Raw genomic sequence first — 23367 nt, forward strand, 5'->3', positions numbered from 1 at the left:
TAGATGAGATACACACATACATAAATTAAATCAGATGAACACATACAAAATCAAATAAGATGAACACACGCATACACACACGAAATCAGATGAACACACACACACATGAACAAGACTAACAATTTGGCAAAGATGATAGAGAATCAGAACACTAACAATTTGGAGAAGATGACGGAGAATCAGAACGCTATCACCACCACGACCTGGAAAACAATTTTGGAGAGACGCAAGACAATGTAGAAACCTTTCATTGGAGTTTAGATCTATCTCGCCACCAGCTTCCTAGACAAATCCTGGTCGCCGCCACATTCGTTTCTCTCATTATCCATCGATTTTTGACCACCACCACCACCACCACCATCATCACATCACATTCTAAGGAGAATAGATCAAAACTAAGTACGACAATGATGGGGAACAAGTCTAAACCCTAGGTTACACCACATTCGACCCACTACTACATCTCATCGTGGGTTTAAAAAAGCCTAGCTTCGTCGAGTAGTGCATCGTTGTTGTGGTGCTTCGATTCTTGTTAGAATCTGTAGATACAAAGAAATAATGTCGATCTAAAACCCTTTGCATCGATCTACCTTAACATCTTCATTTTTTCAATAAAGAAAGAGACATGACGGCATTTGCGGCTTCGTCTGGAATAGATATGAATTCGAGCGTTAGGGTTTCAGGAAAAGATTAGAATTTAAGAGTTAGGGTTTAGGCCACTTGTGGCTGCAGCGTTAGGGTTTTAGGAAATGAGAAGGGTGGCAACAAGAGAAGGAGAAAGATGTAGACATCGGCGACTTGGGCTCTACATGTGGCGATATGATGCTTAAAACTCATACGTGTATCGTGGTGGCAGAGAACATGAATATTAATAGAAGAAAGGAAAAGAGTGGATGTGGGTGGTGACGATGTTGGTGCTGTTTATGGTGGTAGTAGATGACATTGGAGTTCGAATGTGTATGGAGAGAGAGAGAGAGAGAGAGAGAGAGAAGGAAGGAGGTAGAGAGAGAGGGAGAGATAGAGAGAGAGAGAGAAAGAAGGAATTGTTTTTAAATTTTTTTTTTGTAAAAAATAGAAAAAACAAAATATAACGAATGTTGGAGTGGTTAAATTTGGAAACAATCAAAAGTGTCATGTCAAAGGATATGGGAAAATAACGAATGGTCAATTCACAGTGAATCGGGTTGCTTATGTTGAAGGTCTTCAACACAACTTGATAAGTGTATCATAACTTGTGGTAGACACTGGCAATCAAGTACTTTTTAACAAAGAAGGAAGCATTATTTTGAATGTCAACACAAAAGAAGTTTTTCTTAAATCCAAAAAGAAAGGTGACATGTTTACATTGGACATCTATCCAATTGTGGGTAAACTTGTTGTATGTCTGCTTTTGAAAGCTACATCAGATCTAAGCTGGCTTTGGCATCGAAGACTTTCACATCTCAACTTTCAAAATATCAAGAAACTTGATGTGTAAGATTTGATAAGAGGTTTACCTGTACTTAAATTTGATAATGATTCTTTATGTGCAGCTTGTGAAGTTGGAAAACAATATAAGCAAGGTTATCCAATCACAATTGATTCGAAGATTGTTGAACCTTTGGAGCTTTTACACATTGATTTGCGTGGACCATCGACTGTATCTACCCTCAACAAGAAATGGTATATTTTAGTAATTGTTGATGATTTTTCAAGATTCACGTAGGTTTATTTTCTCAGGCTTAAATCCGAAGTTGCACAAATCATGATTGACTTTATCAAGAAGATGGAAACGATGCTGAAGAAGACGGTTTGAAAGATAAAGAGTGATCATGGAACTGAATTTAGGAACAATGTTCTTGATTCGTTTTTGTTGGATAAAGGAATTCCGTATAATTTTTCATCTCCATATACACCACAACAAAATGGTGTTGTTGAACGAAGAAATAAATCTCTATCCGAAGCCGCAAGAACTATGTTGGCATATGCGAATCTTCTACAATATCTTTGGGCTGAAGCTGTATCCACTACATGTTTTACTCAAAACAGATCTTTCATCCATCATCGTTTTAATATCACTCCACACGAAATAATCAATAATAGAAAATCTCTAATGTGAAATTTTTCTATGTTTTCGGATGCAGGTGCTGTATTATGAATCTTAAGGACAATATTTCAAAGTTTCAAGCAAAAGATGATGAAGGAATTTTCCTTGGATATTCGCATAATTCAGTTGCCTATCGAGTGCTAAACAAAAGAACACAAAGAGTGCAAGAAACATTCAATCTTACATTTGATGATTATTATATCAAATAAATTGAAAAACATTTGAAAATCATCCTATTTTGAAAGAAATTCATGAAGAATCTGAACCTTCACAACCATTGGATATTGATTATGATTTGATTTTTGGAATTTCAGATCATGCTGTTGATGCTGAAGTTAATGTCAATGACAATCATGTCCTTGAATAAACGAAGCTCAATGATAGTTCAACATCAAATCATCAAGCAATGGACGAAAGTATGCATATTAATCCAGTGGAGGGGGAGCACTTGGATTCGAACACTCTTGTTGAGGGGGAGCATTCTTTCGAGGGGGAGAATGAAAGAGTGAATGATGATGTTGAGGGGGAGCATGTTGAACAAAATGAAGATTTTTATGATATTAATGATGCATGTTCAATTTCAGGTTCAGAACATGATGAATTATACGAAGATGCACCTTTGGAATTTGATTCAACTTATCCACAAATGGAAAAATGGACAAAAGATCATCCAAAGGGATAGATAATTGGTAATCCACAAAAGGGATTCTTAACAAGAGCTCAAATTCGTGCAAAGAATGAGGTATTAAATACTCATCAAGAATTTTGCATGTTCAATGTTTTTATATCTAAAATTAAACCAAAGACAGTTAAGATTGCAATGGAACACTAAGATTGGGTTGTTGCAATGCAATCTGAATTATCTGAATTTGAACGAAATAAGGTTTGGAGATTAATTCCTAAGCCAAATGATGTTTCGATTGTCGGGTTAAAATGGATTAATAAAACCAACAAGGATGGAAACATTGTTCAAAACAAAGCCAGGCTTGTTGTTAAATGTTATTCTCAACAAGAAGGAATAGATTACAAAGAAACTTTTTCCCCTGTCGCAAGACTCGAGGTTGTTCGTATATTTATGGCTTATGCCTGTAACATCCGGATTCCCAGGTACATTATTATTCATTTATTTTGGAGATTTTTGAGGAACTCAGCGAGTTGACGCTTAGACTTGATGAGTAGGATCGCAAATTCTATCCGGATAAATGATCAGACTCGGCGAGTCGACTAGTGGACTCGGCGAGTCCGCGCTGTTTAATGAAGCCCTAATTCCCAGGGATTGGGACCTATTTAAAGGGGCTTATAGCCACCATTTGCAGCTACCAGACCCCTGAGTGAAACCCTAAGAGATCTAGAGCGTTTGTGAGGAAGAAGAGGCCATTTTTGATCTTTGTGTGGGTGTTTTTGTAAGAAGAAGGTGACCAAGGCAAGAGGGAACTGAAGGGGGTGCTATTATGTGGATTTCAGAGCCTAGGGACTTCATATCAAGGTTCTAAATAACGTAAGGCGTGACTTGGCGGTAATGTCAAGCCTCAAGCTTTTTCTAGCTATGGCGAGTCACTGCGTTTGTAAGGCGTGTCATAAGGCGGTAAATTTGTATATAATTAATAAGTTTTTATATATTTTCTACTATTATTCATTTTTATTTACATATATGACTTAAGACGGCAATTTGTCAAAGCTCGGCGGCAACTACAAGCCTTAGAGTCGTGGCGAGCCATGGCGGAGCCATGGCAAGCTTTTTAGAACCTTACTTCATATTGAGGTACATATTTGATCATTCTTTAGTTTTGGTGTTAATCTTTGAGAGTTACAGTTTCTAGCCCCTTTAGAGTATGAATTGTGGAGCAATTGGTCCCTTCTTGTATTGAGACTTTGGATTTGGATCCAAAGAGGTCCAGAGACCTTAACTCCTCGATCTTTATGGGTGTCATTGGGAGTTGTGAGCTTAGGGTGGAATATTGAGGCCATTTCTTCAAATAGAGCCATTAGGTCCTTGCATGGGTATCAAGATCCAAACTTTACGTGTTTATATTGATTAAGGAGGCCATGTCTATTGGTTAGAGGAACGGATCTGACCTCAGGAGGTCATTTGAGTTTTGAGCATGGCATGAACTCGCTGAGTCCGAGAACAGACTCGACGAGTAGGATAGTTTTTCCCCATGAATTGCATAGTTGGTGACTCGCTAAGTTGGGGAAGTGACTCGGTAAGTCATTGGAGATTTTGAGGACTTGAGTTCATGAATGAACTCGCTGAGTCACAATTGTGCACTCAGCGAGTCTGGTCAAAGGATTGATCGTTGACTTTTGTTGACTATTAGGGCTTGGTTAACTATTGGACTTGTGCACTGTTTGAAGGGTAAAATGGCCTTTTATCCTTCTTAGAGGATGTGTGAGGATTTAGTATAGCCTGGAGAGCCGTTATTAATTGAGATGATCGTTTATGTGTTTATGCAGAGGCTAGATCAGTGTTACGCGAGCGAGATATTACCGAGACATCCGAGGTGAGTCTTCTCACTGTATTTTACCTTGAGTGGTAATTAGACTTATGTAACCGAGTTATTGTATGATTTATATGTGATGTGTTACACTGCATTATTTCTATGTGATTTATGTTGTGAAAATATCAGAGTTAGGACCGGAAGGTCCACAGAGCTAGGACCAGGGGGTCCATAGAGTTAGGGACCACCAGAGTTATAGCCTTGAGTGGTTAGTATGTGTTATATGTGGTATTTTGAGGAACTCGCTAAGCTTCGTGCTTACAGTATTTTGTGTTATGTGTTTCAGGTACTAGTGAGGATTGCGGGAAGGCACCGGCATGATCAGTAAACACGCATGCGGAGTTTCATTTATATGATATGATCTTGGGATTTTTAACTTATGTTTGAATATATGAAACAATTTGTCTTATAATATTGTGAACTAAATGTTTTTTAAAAATGTGAAAAGTTGTTTGAAATTTTACGGTGATACAAGTTGGTATCAGAGCCTTGGTTTGAGGGATTCGAGTACACCTTCGGGCGTATCTGAACTCAAAATGAGGATTTGAGAGATATTTTTCAAGAAGTGAAACAAAGTTTTCTAAAAGTGTAAAAGAAATTGAAAAGTGCATATCAGATCCGTGTGTACGATCAGCCAGTGCCCGAACGATGATTTCCCAAAATACACTTATGTTATATGTTTATGAGATGATATGATATGTTTTGCATGCTAGAGCAGGCTAGGTATTCTATTAGGACTAGGATGGCATGATTTGTGATGCCTTAGCCTAGGGGTTGCTGCTAGGAGATGCTTGAGAGGAGGTAGATAGCAGCGAGAGGCTTGTGAGAGATCTGTTGGAGAGTAGTCTATGCTTAGTGAGAGTAGAGTACTTGGTAATTGGGATCCTAGGAGGAGGACTTGGGGTGTATACTGATGTGGTGTGGACAGTAGTATTGGGCCAGTACTACTGAAGACATCGAAGTTGTGCACAGTCCAAGTAAGAATCCTTGGAGTATCAGAGATCAAGTAGGGTAGAGTTATCGAGTGCGAGTATACTCGAGTGAGTCCCTGATATTCTCTTATGTTGTATTTCAGAGACATCATGGTCAGGACACACCTTACACCAGAGAGCAGCGGTGCTAGTGATGAGGAGATTCGTAGGATCATTCACGAGGAGGTGGTTGCGGCCATCAGGGTAGAGATACCAGAGATGTTTGGGTTTATCAAGACCACGCTGATAGATACTTTTAATGAGAGATATGTTGCTCTTTTTGATGTTGCTGTTGTTGCGGCCACTACAACTATAGCTGCAACTAGACCGCAGGGTGGTGATGCGTTGCTGTTCTGGGAGTTCAGCAACACAAAACCACCAAAGTTTGATGGGACGTAGGATCCAATTGCGGCGATGAGGTGGATTTCGGACATTGAGGGGTGTTTCTTCACATGCTCATGTCCAGAGCATTTGAAGGTTCGGTTCGCGCTGAATCAACTTCGCTTGGGAGCGAAGGACTGGTGGAATTCGTCTGCTAAGCTTGTTGCAGTGACCTGGGAGAGGTTAACCGCTATGTTCCGAGACGAGTATGTTCCCCAAGTGGAGAGGGAGCGTTTGGCCTAGGAGTTTTTGACCCTCAAGCAGGGTACTGAGTCTATTACACTGATTACCAGGATGTTCCAGGAGAGGGTGATGTTCTGCCCAGAGCACGTATCTTCCGAGTAGGCATGCATGAGCCGATATCTGAGCGTTTTGAGGAGGGATATACGAGAGTTCGCAGCGAACTCGTCATACCGAACATTTTCCGAGCTTCAGGAAAATGCTCGGAAGAGGGAGATAGAGCTGGAGACTCGGGCTAGGGAGGAGGCGGAGTCTCAGGGGAGGGACAGGCGACCGGTACAGTCTCAGTCGGCAGCCAAGCGGGCCAAGCCCACCGATTTGAGGACAGGGAACCAGAAGGGTCGCACTTATGGCAAGAGTCATGACGGGGTGTGTAGAGCAGGGTCTTGCTACAAATGTGGCAAGGAGGGGTATATGGCCAAGGATTGCCCCAAGGGGTTTGTAGTACGTTTCCACTACAACCAGATCGGACACCGGAAGGCAGAGTGTTCGCAGTTGTGAGGGTCGGCGCAGGGAGCATCTCAGGGATCTACCCTTGCTACTATCAGAGTTACAGAGAGTCGGCCGGTAAAGGCCGAGGCACCGAAGGCACTAAGGAGAGCCTTCCAGTTGACCGCAGAAGAGGTTCGCGCAGCACCCGATGTTGTGGCTGGTATGTATACTTTCATGTAATTTTTTATGTTGAGATATTGTGCATATATTATGATATGCGTAGGTACTTTTCTTGTGAATTTCGTACCTGCCTTGGTGTTATTTGAGTCGGGTGTGAGTCGGTCTTTTGTATCTTTAGCCTTTAGTCAGCACATCAGTATTAGTTGAGAGGCATTGAGTCGACCTCTGAAAGTTTCCATAGCGGACGAGAGAGCAGTGTGTGCCACTGAGGTGATTCGCGGGTGTGTACTCGAGATCTTCGGCATTGCGTTCCCTATCGATTTGGTCCCGATTGCGATGGGGGACATCTGTGTTATCGTGGGCATGGACTGATTGAGCAAATTTGGAGCGGTTATTGACTGCGAGCGACAACTTGTGACCATACGAGACCCTAGTGGGGGAGTTCTTACAGTGTACGGTGAGGGTACCCGTACCAGTTCAGCATTTTGTTCGGCTGCTAGAGCGAGGCAGAGTCTACAGCAGGGTTATAGTGGGTTTGTGGCTTATGTGATGGATATGAGAGTTGATTCAGAGAGAGAGGCAGAGTCTACAGCAGGGTTGTAGTGGGTTTGTGGCTTACGTGATGGATATGAGAGTTGATTCACAGAGACTGAGGTCAGTCGATGAGGTTGTTGGGTCAAAATATGGTTTATACTTTGCTTTTCTGGGCAATTGTATTTTTCTATAATATTTTTGGAGTTTACGGTCGTAAACACCTTACGACCGTAAACCCATTTACGGCCCATGTTATCCGTCCCATGTTCTCCAAGTATAAATATAGGTGTTAGGGTGAGGAGTAGAGATGGATGAACCCTAGAGAGTTTATGGCCAAGAGAGAGAGGAAGAGAGAGCATATTGTGTGAGAGAATCTATTGTAAGGAATTTCATTCATATTATCAATACAATCAAGATTCTTAATATTATTCTTCTCCTTCTCTTCTTATTGTGATCTGGCATCATCCGTTTGATTGGGATTCCGCACCATCAAACGGATCTGATTGATACACAGGCAAATTAGGGACTTACAATTGGTATCAGAGCCAAGTTGTATCAGTCAATTTTGTCAGATTTTGGGCATAATTTGATCTTATTTTCGAAAGATTCTTACGTTTTTGGATATATCTCACTAAAATAAGGGGGGTTTGTTCTTCGTGTTTTTCATAAAAAAAAAGGTTTTTGATCGAGTTTTGGAGCTTCAAAGTCGAAAAATCGGTGTTTTTGGTCGGAGTTTACGGCCGGCGGCTAGGGTTTCGGAGTTCACGGCCGGAAACTGTTCACGGTTGCCGGAGGTTCGCGGCCGGGAATTTGCGGTCCGAGGTTTGCGGCCTCGGCCTCAGTGGTTTATGGCCTCGCAGCTTGGACCTCCTCATCGCTTCGCAGCAGCCTCCCAGCAGCAACAACCCTTCGCATATAAAAAATAGCAAGCGAAGGTGGAAGTGCCGGGGATCGAACCTATGTCTCCTCCCTACTAGTCCACGCGTCTTACAAAGTCTTCTAGTCTGCTTCTTGGTTTATCCCTTCCGATTTTAATTGATAAAGATTCCTTTTCGCACCCAATTTCGAATTTTGACAATTTTAACCCAAAAAACTCAATTTCTTTTAATTTTAAATTCCTTTTTCATCCAAAATTAAATAAATAAATAAATAATAATAAAATAATTAAAAAAATTATTTTTGAACTTTTATTTTTTATTTTTTATTTAAAATTTTGATTTTGATTTTCAGGTTTGACCATTGATTTTAAACTTTGACTTTTTCGTTTAACTTTTAAATTTTCAAATTTAGCTTTTCGGTTTGACTTTCAATTTTGACCTTTTCAAGTTGACTTTTGAGTTTGACTTTTTAAATTTGACTTTTAAGGTTGATTTTTGAGGTTTATAGTCAAAGGGCATTTTTAAATTTAAGTTTGACTCTAGTTGTGCTTTACGAGGGAATTGAAAAACATGAAAGAGAGTAGTCAGGAGATGTTAAGACAAAATTTCAACAAGTTCGATTATATCCCTGGAGAAACCCTGGAAGCTCAGTTGCAGCGATTTACTACACTTACTACTGAGATGAATATAGTTGGGATCTTCTTGACCAAATCTGAGATAAATAAAAAGCTATTGAATTCACTTCGAAAATCGTGCGATATGAACGTGGTTATCATCAAGAAGACAAAAGATCTCAATCATCTTAGTCTTGCTGATGTAATTGTAGAACTTGATGCTTTGAAGTGTAGAAAAACAATGAGTTCTGAAAACATTCCGGTCACTGAAGTTACATGTACTCCAGCTTGTGAAGCTACGATTAAATTTCTTCGGGAACAAATTGATTTATTTAAAAGAGAAGTTGAGGACCTGAGATATGAAGGATATCAACTCAGGAAAGGACAGAAACCCCTGAAGGCTGAGTTAGAAGCAAAAACCAAGGACTTTAGGAAACTTCAGGAAGAGTATAGCAACAACTGTGAAAATTATGATTATGTTAAGAGACAACTTGCTCCTGTAACTAAAGAACTTGATGCTTTAAAAATTAAGTGTGGAAAAACTGATGTCAGTTTAAAAAATTATACTGTGTCAAGTCAGACAGTCGAGTCCTTATATGAAACCCAATTAAAATTCAAAGATAATCAAAACAAGGGTCTAGGGTATGATAGTGTTCCTCCTCCTTATAATCATAACTACACATCCATCCCTATGACACAGGACAAAACTGACAGGGAGCCACATCTTCGATATGGCAAACGAGCTGGATTTGTGTCAGGAGGAGTTATTAATGTTGAAAATACTGATGTTTCTGTTACATCTGCAGGTAAAGTAGCAGAGGATGAGAACAAGGAGAGTTCTTCTGAACAAACAAACGACCCCTTGAACTCTAAATCTGTTTCTTCGAATTCTGTTACTCCTAACAAACCTGCCGTTGAGAAATATAGGCCTCCAATTCCAGCGCAACAGAATGCCTATTGCAATTGTGCTTGTGGGAACAATAAGAGACAAGGCAAGGATACGCCACCAGGGGCAGGAAGAAACAACTTCCCAGTGAAGAAAAAGACATGTTTTCACTGTGGAACACCTGAACACATTGCCAGAAATTGTCCTAATCGCGCATACGTTACCTACAACGCACAAGGATGGAAAAACGCACAAAGTGGGGGATACTTCAAAAGAAACCCTTCCAGGTCACGTTCAGACAATGGTGACTGGAATGCGCAGAAGGCCAAGAATCAATCCAACAAGGCCAAGAATCTAAATCCCAAGGGCAAGAAGGGAATGTCAGCCAAGAAGTCTAGTTCAAGAGATGCTCCTGTGAAGCCAAGACCGGTTAGGTCAAAGTCATTTAGGCAGACGGCTTCAAGTTCCAAATCAAGTACCGAGCCACCCATCAGATCAAAAAAGAAATGGGTTAAACCCAACTACAAATGGGTACCAAAGGCTCAATCTCCTAAATCTTCTAATAACTCTAATATTTCATCGTCTTCTGTTTGTGAAAAGCAGGATATGTCATGGGAGAGAGTACCGTGCAAGGATGATAAAGGTCGACCCAGTTTCAAAATGGATTGGGTTCCAAAGACCAACTAATCCCGCTCTATGTCAGAGCAACTATGGAGGCATATCATCAGACTTCGGTTTGTTGGTATGGCTGTTCCTAGCATATGATTGAGGACATCTCTCAACTGTACAACATTCAGACATTTGTTTGAGAGTACGTGTCCTTTGCGGGAAGAGAAGAAAGGAAGTGATCAATCATGGAGTTTGTGCTTAATGACATGAAGAATTTTCGGATCTGTTCTGAGTTTACGCGTGCTGCTCTTAGACCTTCTGGATGCAAAGTTAATTGGTGACTTACGGTTTGCGTTTTCTTCTCTATACTCCTGAGTTTTTCTTAAGCTGATTCGCTTTAAAGACTAATTTTTGTTTTAGGATAGTTTAAATTTGCGCATTTACTTTCATTTCTCTTATATGCACAAATTTCGGGGGAGATATAAAAACAAAAACAAAAATTAGAAAATTTTCAAAAATCCAAAAACATTAGAAAATCAAAAAAGCAAAAAAAATAATAATAGTAATATGTTGGTTATGAAATGTGCTTAAGGGAGATGTTTGGGAAGTGATATTAAAAAGTGATAACAGACAATCTAAGTCTATGTAACGTACCCAAAGTTGAAGGGTCTATGCTCTGACTTGATGCATCGGTAAGCATGAAAGATTCTAAATGGACTTGACTAGGCAGAGTTGAACTTAGGAAATTTATAGACTTGACAAACTTTGACCTAGTTAGATCCATTCAGCCTGACAATACGACGCTCGGATAGGTTGAGCAAGGAGATATATATCGGAATCTACTCGTCACATTAATTGAACCTGTACTTGGAACTGTGGTTTCACTTTTCCTCGATGTGCGGATTTTGTCCTTAATTCCGGTTGGATGGGACGACTGGTAAATTCCGATGAATTAGGTCTGTAGAAAATCATTTTCTTTCTTTCTGTCTATTAGTCATATGTTACCTCCTCTGCGTGATTGGAAGAGATCCGACCTGGACTGTAACATATGCAACTCTATCTCTCTGCATATTATATATATATATATATATATATATATATATATATATATATATATATATATATATATATATATATATATATATATATATGAAATTCCTCTTATCTGTTAGCCATATGTTGTCTCCTTTGCGTGACTAAACATCCGACCTGGTACACAGCATATGCACTATAAATGATAACACTCTGAATCTATCTTCTCTCTGAATGATAATCTGCTCATCCGATGTAAGGAGTACTCTGGAAGTTCTTGATGGCTGGGGTATATCAGGAAGCGGGAAACACGTTCTAGTACACTTAAAATTGAACACATACAGATTGTCTATAGATCTCGCTGCTCAATTTAGGTGGACTACAATATCCCTGGTCGTCGTCAGCTGAATGGTCCTTAAGATATAGTATCTAGAAACCTAAGATCACTTTGTCTTACAATTATTAGTATGTCCTAAAATTGTCACAAACTTCTTTCATGTTTAAGTGGACAACAATATCGGCGATCGACCAGACAAAGATGAGAATATGAAAGGTACCGACAAGTGGATTTAGGTTGTCTAAAAACTTTGATCGCAAATCATTCTTAAAGTTAGATATCATTTTATTTTTGTTAAATTTGTTCATAGTTTCTTCTAATTTAAATATTAGGGGAGAATTTAAAAAAAAATAGAAAATTAAAAAAATCCAAAAATAGTGTTATTTATGTTCACGAAAATCAAAAATCCAAAAATATTTTTGTGTGCTAAGTTTTCTTTTTGTTTTGTTTTGTCTTGAAAAGTGATTTCAGGTATAGATAAGACTCATGGAGTTTGTGTCGAAGATTTCTGAGCCAATGCTTCATCCGTGAGTATCGAAGAATTCACATTCGAAGGAGCAAGAAATGAAGATTATTCTTTCAACATTCAATCCTTCAACCCTAGAAGCAAGGTGAAGCAGAAATTGAAGATTATGTGACAGATTGCATTGAAGCCTCCTCAATCAGTCTGCTGCTATCGTTGTACCTACTAAAGTGATCCAGAAAATTTGTTCTCTCTGATGTTCTCTCTGAAGATTCTCAAATTGAAAGCACTATCTTTCAAGAATCAGTACGTCAAGCCTCCTCACCCAACGTGTGTTCAATGCTAAATTTTGAAGAAAAGCCCAACCGTTGAAGATTCATCAAGTTCATCTTGAAGTCGTGAAGAATTTGAAGATTAATGTTGAAGCCAAGTTCCCAATGAAGATTATCAAGAAAGCCAGCTACTTTTTAGGGGGGGGCTTGTTGGGTCAATTAAGAAAAGAAAGCTATAAACTAAGGGGGAGATTGTTGGGTCAAAATATGGTTTATACTTTGCTTTTCTGGGCAATTGTATTTTTCTGTAATATTTTTGGAGTTTACGGTCATGTTTACGGTTGAGTTTACAGCTGTAAACACCTTACGGCCGTAAACCTATTTACGGCCCATGTTATCCGGCCCATGTTCTCCAAGTATAAATATAGGTGTTAGGGTGAGGAGTAGAGATGGATGAACCCTAGAGAGTTTACGACCAAGAGAGAGAGGAAGAGAGAGCATATTGTGTGAGAGAATCTATTGTAAGGAATTCCATTCATATTATCAATACAATCAAGATTCTTAATATTCTTCTTCTCCTTGTCTTCTTATTGTGATCTGGCAACATCCGTTTGATTGGGATTCCGCACCATTAAACAGATCTGATTGATACACAGACAAATTAGGGACTTACAGAGGTACCGATAGTGCGCGAGTTGCCGGATGTTTTCCCCAAGGAGTTGTCGAGTGTGCTTCCCGAGAGGCAGGTAGAGTTCCGTATCGATTTGACTCCGAGGCCTGCGCCTATCGCCAAGGTGCCCTATCGCCTTGCACCTCCAGAGATGTTGGATTTATCCTCGCAGCTTCAGGAGTTGATGGGGAAGGGGTTTATTCAGCCGAGCAGCTCGTCGTGGGGAGTGCCTATCCTTTTTTTTAAGAAAAAGGATGGTTCACACCGAACGTGCATTGATTACTGAGAGTTGAACAAGTTGACGGTCAAGAACCGTTACCCGTTGTCGAGGATCGACGATTTGTTCGATCAGTTACAGGGAGCATCTTGGTTCTCCAAGATCGATTTGAGGTATGGATATCATCAGGTGAGGGTGCGAGAAGAGGATATCCAAAAGATAGCGTTCAGGACTCGTTACGGGCATTACGAGTTCGTGGTGATGCCTTTTGGGCTCACCAATGCTCCGACGGTGTTCATGGATCTCATGAACAGGGTGTGCAGGCCGATGGTGGATCGCTCGATAATTGTGTTCATCGACGACATATTGGTGTATTCGAGATCCAGAGAGCAGCATGAGGAGCATTTGATAGAGATTCTCGGATTTTTGAGATCAGAGAGGCTTTATGCCAAATTCTCCAAGTGTGATTTCTGATTATAAGAGGTCCAGTTCCTAGGGCACCTCGTTAACCAGAAAGGGATGTTGGTCGATCCGGCCAAGATTGAGGTAGTGATGAGTTGGGAGGTGCCAACGTCATCTACCGAGATCAGGAGTTTCCTAGGGTTGGTCGGTTATTATCGAAGATTTATTAGGGATTTCTCCAAGATCATTGTGCCACTCGCCATGTTGACCCAAAAGGGTGTTGCTTTTTCATGGGGCCTAGAGCAACATGCCTCCTTCGAGACACTTCGCCAAAGTCTATGCGAAGCCCCGGTGTTATCCCTTCCGGAGGGGATGGAGGACTTCGTAGTGTATTGTGACGAGTCGATATCAAGGTTGGGAGTGGTGCTTATGCAGATAAGGCATGTGATAGCATATGCATCGAGGCAGCTGAAACCTCATGAGTCGAGGTATCCCACCCACGATCTGGAGCTGGGGGCGGTGGTGTTCACCCTCAAGATCTGGTGTCACTATCTATATGGGGTTCGATGTACCATATACACGGACCACAAGAGTTTGAGGTACTTGATGGATCATCCCAACCTGAATATGCACCAGACGAGATGGTTGGATGTGGTAAAGGATTACGACTATGAGATCCTGTACCACTCGGGCAAAGCTAATGTTGTAGCCGATGCCCTAAGTTGTAGGGCGGAGGGCACCCCGACGCGAGATGTTTGCCTGAGATTGATAGTGATGACACTGGTGTTGGAAACCATTCGTGGGGCCCAGGATGAGGCCGTGAGACCAGAAAACCGTAAGAGAGAGCGGGTTATCGGGTAGGTTTCGGAGTTCGTTATCGATAGCCGAGGGCTTATGACATTTCATGGTCGGATTTGGGTACCGTTTGTGGGAGGCACGCGTACCATTTTGATGGAGGAGGCGCATCGATCGAGGTTGTCGATCCATTCCGGGGCCACTAAGATGTATTTGGACTTGAAGAAGGAGTATTGGTGGCCCTATATGAAGAGAGATATCGCATGGTTCATAAAGAGGTGCTTGACCTGTCGCAAGGTTAAGGCCGAGCACCAGCATCCGCATGGTAAGTTGCAGTCGTTAGAGATTCCCAAGTGGAAGTGGGAACGGATTACCATGGATTTTATCACCAAATTGCTGAGGACTGTTAGGGGTGTCGATGTAATTTGGGTGATTGGGGACAGGTTGACGAAGAGCGCTTATTTCCTTGCTATCAGTGAGAGCTCTTCTGCGGAGAGGCTGGTAGAGTTGTACGTGAGGGAGGTGGTATCGCAGCACGGAGTACCGATCTTAATTGTCTCAGATCGAGATGTACGTTTCACTTCCAGATTCTGGAAGAAATTCCATGAGGAGTTGGGCACGAGGTTGCATTTTAGTACTGCCTACCACCCACAGACTGATGGACAGAGCGAGTGGATGATTCAGACGCTCGAGGACATGCTTTGGGCATGTGTATTGGACTTTGGAGGGAGTTGGGACACGTACTTACCCTTGGCTGAATTTTCCTATAACAACAGCCATCATTCGAGCATTCGTATGCCACCCTTTGAGCTGTTGTATGGGAGGAGGTGTCGAACTCCCATTTGCTGGGGAGAGTTAGGGCAACGTGTGATGGGTAGTACAAAGATTGTGCTTTAGATGACCGAGCAGATTCAACAGGTCAGACAGAGGTTATTGACAGCCTAGAGCCGTCAGAAGAGTTATACGGATAGACGACGGGTAGAGCTCGAGTTACAGGTCGGTGACTTCGTACTCCTAAAGGTATCTCCTTGGAAATGAGTGATCTAGTTCAGGAAGAGGGGTAAGCTGGGACCCCGATATATTGGTCCATTCCGAGTGATTGCAAGGGTAGGTAGGGTAGCCAACCGGTTGGAGCTACCTGCAGAGATGGTCCAGATTCATGACACCTTTCACGTATCGCAGCTGAGGAAGTGTATAGCTGACGAGTCGGTAGTGGTACCATTAGAGGATATTCAGGTAGGTGCGAGCCAGAACTATGTTGAGAGACCAGTTGCGATTATGGATTGGAAGATCAAAATTTTGAGGAACAAGGAAGTGCCCCTGATGCAGGTCCAGTGGCAACATCAGAAAGGGTCCGAACTGACTTGGGAGCCGGAGCGAGAGAAGCGTGAGTGGTATCCAGAGTTGTTTGCGGAGTCAGACTTCGAGGACGAAGTCTGATTATAGTGGGGGAGAATTGTAACATCCATATTCCCAGGTACATTATTATTCATTTATTTTGGAGAGTTTGGAGGAACTCGGCAAGTTGACGCTTAGACTCGTCGAGCAGGATCACGAATTCTATTTGGATAACTGACCAGACTCGACGATTCGACTAGTGGAATCGGCGAGTCCGTGCTGTTTAATGAAGCCCTAATTCCTGGGGTTTGGGACCTATTTAAAGGGGCTTATAGCCACCATTTGCAGCCACCAGACTCCTGAGTGAAAGCCTAAGAGATCTAGAGCGTTTGCGAAGAAGAAGAGGCCATTTTTGATCTTTGTGTGGGTGTTTTTGCAAGAAGAAGGTGACCAAGGCAAGAGGGAACTGAAGGGGGGTGCTATTCTATGGATTTCAAAGCCTAGGGATTTCATATTGAGGTACATATTCGATCCTTCTTCAGTTTTGGTGTTAATCATTGAGAGTTAGAGTTTCTAGCCCCTTTAGAGTATGAATTGTGGAGCAATTGGTCCCTTCTTTTGTTGAGACTTTGGATCTAGATCCAAAGAGGTCCAGAGACCTTAACTCCTTGATCTTTATGGGTGTCATTGCGAGTTATGAGCTTAGGGTGGTATATTGAGGGCATTTCTTCAAATAGAGCCATTACGTCCTTGCATGGGCATCAAGATCCAAACTTTACGTGTTTATATTGCTTAAGGAGGCCAGATCTATGGGTTAGAGGAACGGATCTGACCTCAGGAGGTCATTTGAGTTTGAGCATGGCATGAACTCGCCGAGTCCGAGAACAAACTCGGTGAGTAGGATAGTTTTTCCCCATGGATCACACAGTTGGTGACTCGCTAAGTTGGGGAAGTGACTCAGTGAGTCATTGGGGATTTTGAGGACTTGAGTTCATGAATGAACTCGCTGAGTCACAATTGTGCACTCGGCAAGTCTGGTCAAAGGGTTGACCGTTGACTTTTGTTAACTATTAGGGTTTGGTTAACAATTGGACTTTTGCACTATTTGAAGGGTAAAATGGCCTTTTAGCCTTTTTAGAGGACGTGTGAGGATTTAGTCTAGCATGGAGAGTCGTTATTAATTGAGATGATTGTTTATGTGTTTAGGCAGAGGCTAGATCAGTGTTACGTGAGTGAGATATTACCGAGACATCCGAGGTGAGTCTTCTCACTGTATTTTACCTTGAGTGGTAATTAGAGTAATGTAACAGAGTTATTGTATGCTTTATATATGATGTGTTGCACTGCATTATTTCTATGTAATTTATGTTGTGAGAATATCAGAGTCAGGACCAAAAGGTCCACAGAGCTAGGACCAGGGGGTCCACAGAGTTAGGGCCCAAGGGCCCACCAGAGTTATAGCCTTGAGTGGCTAGTATGTGTTATATGTGGTATTTTGGGGAACTCACTAAGCTTCGTGCTTACTGTGTTTTGTGGTATGTGTTTCAGGTACTACTGAGGATCGCAGGAAGGCGCCAGCATGATCAGTACACACACACACGAAGTTTTATTTATATGATATGATCTTGGTATTTTTGACTTATGTTTGAATATATGAAACAATGTGTCTTATAATATTGTGAATTAAATGGTTTTAAAAATGTGAAAATTATTTTGAAATTTTACAGTGTTACAATGCCACTCACAAAGACTTTGATGTTTTTCAAATGGATGTGAAGTGTGCATTTTTAAATGGAGAGCTTGAAGAAATTGTTTATATTGAACAACCCCCAGGTTTTATTAACGAAGAACATCCTGATCATGTTTATATATTAGATAAGGCAGTTTATGGTTTAAAACAAGCATCACGAGCATGGTATGCAACGTTTACTTCATTTTTCAAACAATCTAAATTTAAACAAGGATCAGTTGATCCCACATTATTTTGAAAGAAAGTTGGGAATCATCTAATGCTTGTTCAAATTTATGTTGATGATATAATTTTTGGCTCAACTGACCCTGCCTTGTCTAGTGAATTCGAAAATTGGATGAAAAGCAAGTTTGAAATGAGCATGATAGGAAGAATCAATAATTTTCTTGTATTAAATATTCTTCAAAACAGAGAAGGTATTTTTATCAATCAAGAAAAATATACGAAGAATTTTCTAGAGAAGTTTGGATTGACGAATAGCACAAAATTACGAGTTCCGATGGCAACTAGCATAAAGCTGACACATTTGTTAGATAAACCTGCAGTTGATTTAACTCTTTACAGAAGCATGATAGGTTTGTTACTTTATCTTATTGCGAGTAGACCTGACATCATGTTTTCTGTTTGTAATTATGCTAGGTATCAGTCAAATCCAGGAGAACCACATCTCACTGATGTGAAGAATATATTTCGTTATCTTAAAGGAACAATTTTGTTAGGATTGTGGTATCCTTCAAAAAATGGTTTCTTTGTTCAAGCTTATTCGGATGCAGACTTGGGAGGTTGTAGTCTTGATAGGAAAAGCACAAGTGGTGGTTGTCAATTGCTTGATGGCAAATTGGTGAGCTGGCAGTCAAAGAAGCAAACATGTGTATCAATTTCAACTGTCGAAGTTGAATATGTGGTTGTTGCTGCATGTACTTCACAAATCATTTGGATTCAAAGCCAATTATTGGATTATGCAATTAATATGAAAAAGATTCCATTATATCGTGATTCTCAAAGTGCAATAAGAATTTGTCATAATCCTGTGCAACATTCAAAGACTAAACATATTGCTCTTCGTTATCATTTCATCAAGGATCATGTGGAAAATGGAAATATTGAAGTGCATTTTGTGAAAACAACACATCAGTTAGTTGATATTTTCACAAAACCTTTAGATGAAAAGTCTTTTGTAAGAATTTTGGAAGGACTTGGAATGATCGATGGAAATTCAATTCCATGCGAAACAGGAGAATGATGGTTAAAACGGAATGGTTCATAGACACGTCATCAAAGAAAAAGGGATGACATTTAGTTTTCAAAGGTTATTGGTCATAGTCAACTCTTCGAATCCTTCGAATTCGTATATGTGTCATTTTTTTAATGGATGTCTAAATTTCGTATGTTTTCAACAACTACATTTTTTATTTTGGAAAAATTAAAAATTCCAAAAAGATTTTTTTTGTTTTGTCTATCAAAAATTTCAAAAACAACAAAATATTTTGTTTCTTCTTTCTTTTTCGTTGATTGTTGCAGATCTTCGTGCTGAATCATCTGGAGTAGTGCTTGCAGTTCTAGGGTCAGGTATTTTTCTCACAGTTTGAATTAGTTAAGATATCCCTAGAAGCATGATGCAACATGTTGACTAAAGCCTCTAATTGATTCAATGTGTATGTTCGAAAGCCATAATGAAAATTTTCATACGAAGATTTCTTCCCAATCAGGCTTGTATTCACATTAGTCTTCTGAACTACCTGACTCTTCTCACATGACTTAAGAGTTTACTGTTTGGTCCAAAAATAACAGAGGTACATGTTGTTTCTTATATCAATCTTTTTCATCGCAAAATTCTTATACAATCACACACGAAGACATATGTCCAAGAGGTTTCTGATCAAACCAATCGAAACCTAGATATATCACAAATATGTGTTTATGATTAGACATTATGAGACCGTGATGAAAGTGAAGCCCAAATCTCTCAACATTTAAGGAATTGACGATGAACTATGTTCCAGATTTTAATGAAACATTTGTTTCTGTACCTACATTCGAAACTCCAAATCATATTCATTTCTTATGAGTGGTCTTGATCAAACATTCGAAACCCATGATGTTTGTTACCCAACAGGATCCAGTACACAATTTTTTTTCTTGAATATGATTTCAGAGAGAGTTTTATCCGAAATTCAATGTCAGTTAAAAGTTTACCAAAGCAATCTTGTCACTGACTACACTGGTCAAACAAGTAATTTCTGTTACACTTACTCACCTTATGTTTAGGTTGATATGTAACGAAATTCATTAAGCCACCTCAAAAGCCTTTTAAAAGAATCCCTTAGATACTTCTTTACAAGTATTCGATTGTAATTCACGGGAACATACACAAGTTGTTGATTATCTCTCTTGATATAATGAAGCAATCTTTGCCCGGGGTTTTAACTGCCTGGGTGTCAAATTGAATTTTTGACATCACTGAATATCCAAAAAAAATTATTGCTTCTCATGTATATTCTTTGAAACACTACACACATGAAATCCTTGAGGTTCTGAGTAATACCAACTCAGGCTAATGATTTCAAAAATCTGGCAAATGACTTTACTTTGAAACCCTAAAGTAAAAGAGCCTTACTTCCATACAAAGTGTTCCGACGGTTACTATTCCATTAGGGCAAACAAACCAGCCTGTTTGAGGGGACGTTTTGTATTTTGTCCGGGTTTTGAGGAGACGTGACAATTACTTTATCACGCATGTTTACTTTATCATCATCATCATGACGCGGTTTTCTCGGTGACACGTCAAATTTCATTAAATGCACATCCCGCTTTTATTTCAAAATCAAGGGTTACATATAAAAGGGGATTCAAGGGTTCATTATTAGTTTACGCTTTCAAATTCCCAAATACTCTCTAATAAACATCAAGCTTTCAAACCCTAAAAATGGTGACTGTTGCTAATCCTGATGCAACTCTTTCTCACACCACTAATGAGGTTGCTTCGTTGCCGATTATGAAGATTCAGGGTACGAATTATCAAGTGGAGGCAAATGTTTCTCAATACCCTGAAGAACTCAAGATGCTAATCGTTTCTTTGAAGAATTATGTATTGTCAAAAGCCATGTTCAACTCGTTTTCTGTTCCTCTTTCATGGCTCTCTCAAGCTGGATCAACTGCTACATATTCAAAAGCTTTGGATGCAGTTACTTTCAATTTGGTGACTGATAAAAAGTTCAGCCTATCCAAGAAGCTTTTCTATCAAATTCTCAACATACCTAATTCCCTACCATATGTCAATTTTACCTTTCCACAAGTTGTACATATGTTTAATGAAATGGGTCATCAACCTCAACTGTCAAAGATAAGTGACTTCAAGAAATCTGGTCTTCCTAGTGTTTTGATTTTGTTGTTTGGTATTTTCTTGAGGTGTTTGACTGGAAGAATAGTTGGTTTGGACAAGGGGAGAATGGAGGTTTATGCCATGGTAGCAGGGCTATATTATGATCTTCAAGTGGATTAATCTACTCAATTGTGGAAAGAATTCTTGAAGAGTATTGAAAACACGAATGCTCTTCATGGCATTTCGTGTGTGAGATACTGGAGCTTGATCTTGCAGTATTTCTATAAGAAGGATGGGATTGTGGTTCCTAATGATAAAGAAAAAGCTATTTTTCATATGCATAGTTGTCCGAAGGATGCAACTAATGATGCTGAGGAGTTTCCAATTGTTGCTCGTATTCCAGATGCAATGCTCAAACGAGTCGATCCTACGAACACAGTCTTAGTGACTTATTTGCAAACAATCGATACAACTGTTGAAACTGGAATTCTATTGGAAAAAGAAGAGACGAAGTCAAAACATACGAAAAAGACAGACGCTGGATCTTCTGAGAAACAAATCAAGGAGACTACATCTACGAAGGTTCCAAAGAAGTTACCAGTTACTGAAGCAGAGCCAACAATACCCGAAGTTTCCATTGCTGATACACCATTTACTCAAAAAGAAATTATTCCTTCGAAGACCAGTGTTTTTCGAAGAATCAAAATGAAATCCAAGCACAAGAGCCGATCTCTATTCATGAATGTTGTCCAAAAGCCACATGTTACTCATCAAGGACTTCTATTTCGTGAAATTCCAGCATCTGCATCACCATCGTCAAAGAAACAAAGAGATGATAATATGGCTAAACACATTTCCAAGAAGAAGAAGAAGAAAAGCAAGATGATTATCTCTTCTGAGTCTACAGCTGATGAAGATGAAACAACTCTAGAAACTCCAGAAGCCAATCTTAACAAAGAAACTTCTACTCCTGCACAGACAGCTGTTATACCACCCGAAGATTCGATTGCCAAGTCATTATCTAAGGAGGCCTGAACTTCTGACATTCTTGTAAACGTATCTAATTCAAATGCAAATGTCATCATGGGTAAGGATGATTCGAAGAACGAAAACCAAGGTAAACCTTCGACTGTTACCTTAGAAACCTTTGTATCATTTCCTGGACAAATCACACTTGTCATACCCACTACTTCCACCACTGATTCTCCTACTTTCGAAAACATTATCAAACAACCAATTACTTCTCTTTTTCTTCACAATCCACTGATCCACCCACAACCACTTCACCAATTCAAGAGTCTATTTTTATGAAAACTGAGCATGAATATGAAGGTTTTGGAGGAACTTTTGAAAACTTGGAGTTTGATAAAGAAGAAACTGATTTTCCAGATCACATGCTTATGACCATGAAGCAGTTCAAGATCTTGAATATAAAGCTGAATTCAATTCTTCAATCATAAGCAAATCTTGGGGGAGGTAATTCTGTAACGAGTTTAGAAGTTAATGGTTTGTTAAACCTGTTAGAAGGAAGGATCACCTCAAAAGTTTTGGGCATGATTAAAGACTCTGAGTCTCGTCTTTTGGAGAAAGTTGATATCTATGATCACAACAATGAGATGCGGGTGAATTCTCAGAAGTCTAAATTTGAAGGTGATTTGAAAGAATTGAGAATGGCAACAAAGGAACATCATGTATTGTTCGTTCAAGATGTTAAGAAGGTATAAGAAGATGTTAATTTAAACTTCAAGAGCTTCACCAAGACATGGAAAAAGAGATTGTAGTTGTTCGCACATAATTTGCATCTCTAAATCAGAAGGTGGATATAATTTGTGATGCTGTGACAAAGTTTGCTAAGTTGTATGAAAATTTGAGTCCTCAAATAGTTCAACTTTCTACAACTGAAAACAAAAATTTTATGGAAGTCCTCGCATTGTTAAAGGAGCTTAAAGCCTTATCTACCAAACTAGTTTCATCTTCTCAATTCTCTTCGGATGATCTATTCCAGAAGTTTTCTCAATTAGAAGCCTTACTTCTCCAACAGTTGGCTCCTCTTTCCCGCATATCCAGCCTTCTTCGCACAAAATATGCCCCGCCTGTTTTTACAGGGGTGCAATGGGGAGAAAGGAAGAGTGAAGGTTCGAAGGCTGGAGGTGATGATGCGAAGGTAGTAGGAAAGGTATTTCCTTCAAAGATTCTAACTACAAAACTAGTTATAGCATATGATGGTCCAGTTTCTTCAACAATAGTAACAACCGTGCCAATTACAAGACCAATTTTGAAAGGAATTGTGATTGGTAAATCTACTGATATTGATGGGATTGATTCAAAGGTGAAAGAAGTAATAGAAGACTCAGCTTTGAAGGCAAGAGGAAAATCAATTTTGATAGAAAAATCTAAGGAAGAAAAGAAGGTTGAGGCTGGGGCTGAATTGGAGAGGATAAGATTAGTACAGAGTATAAT

The sequence above is a fragment of the Lactuca saligna genome, chromosome 4 (genome assembly GCF_052625555.1).
Source record: "Lactuca saligna cultivar CGN05327 chromosome 4, ASM5262555v1, whole genome shotgun sequence".
Classification (NCBI taxonomy): Eukaryota; Viridiplantae; Streptophyta; class Magnoliopsida; order Asterales; family Asteraceae; genus Lactuca; species Lactuca saligna.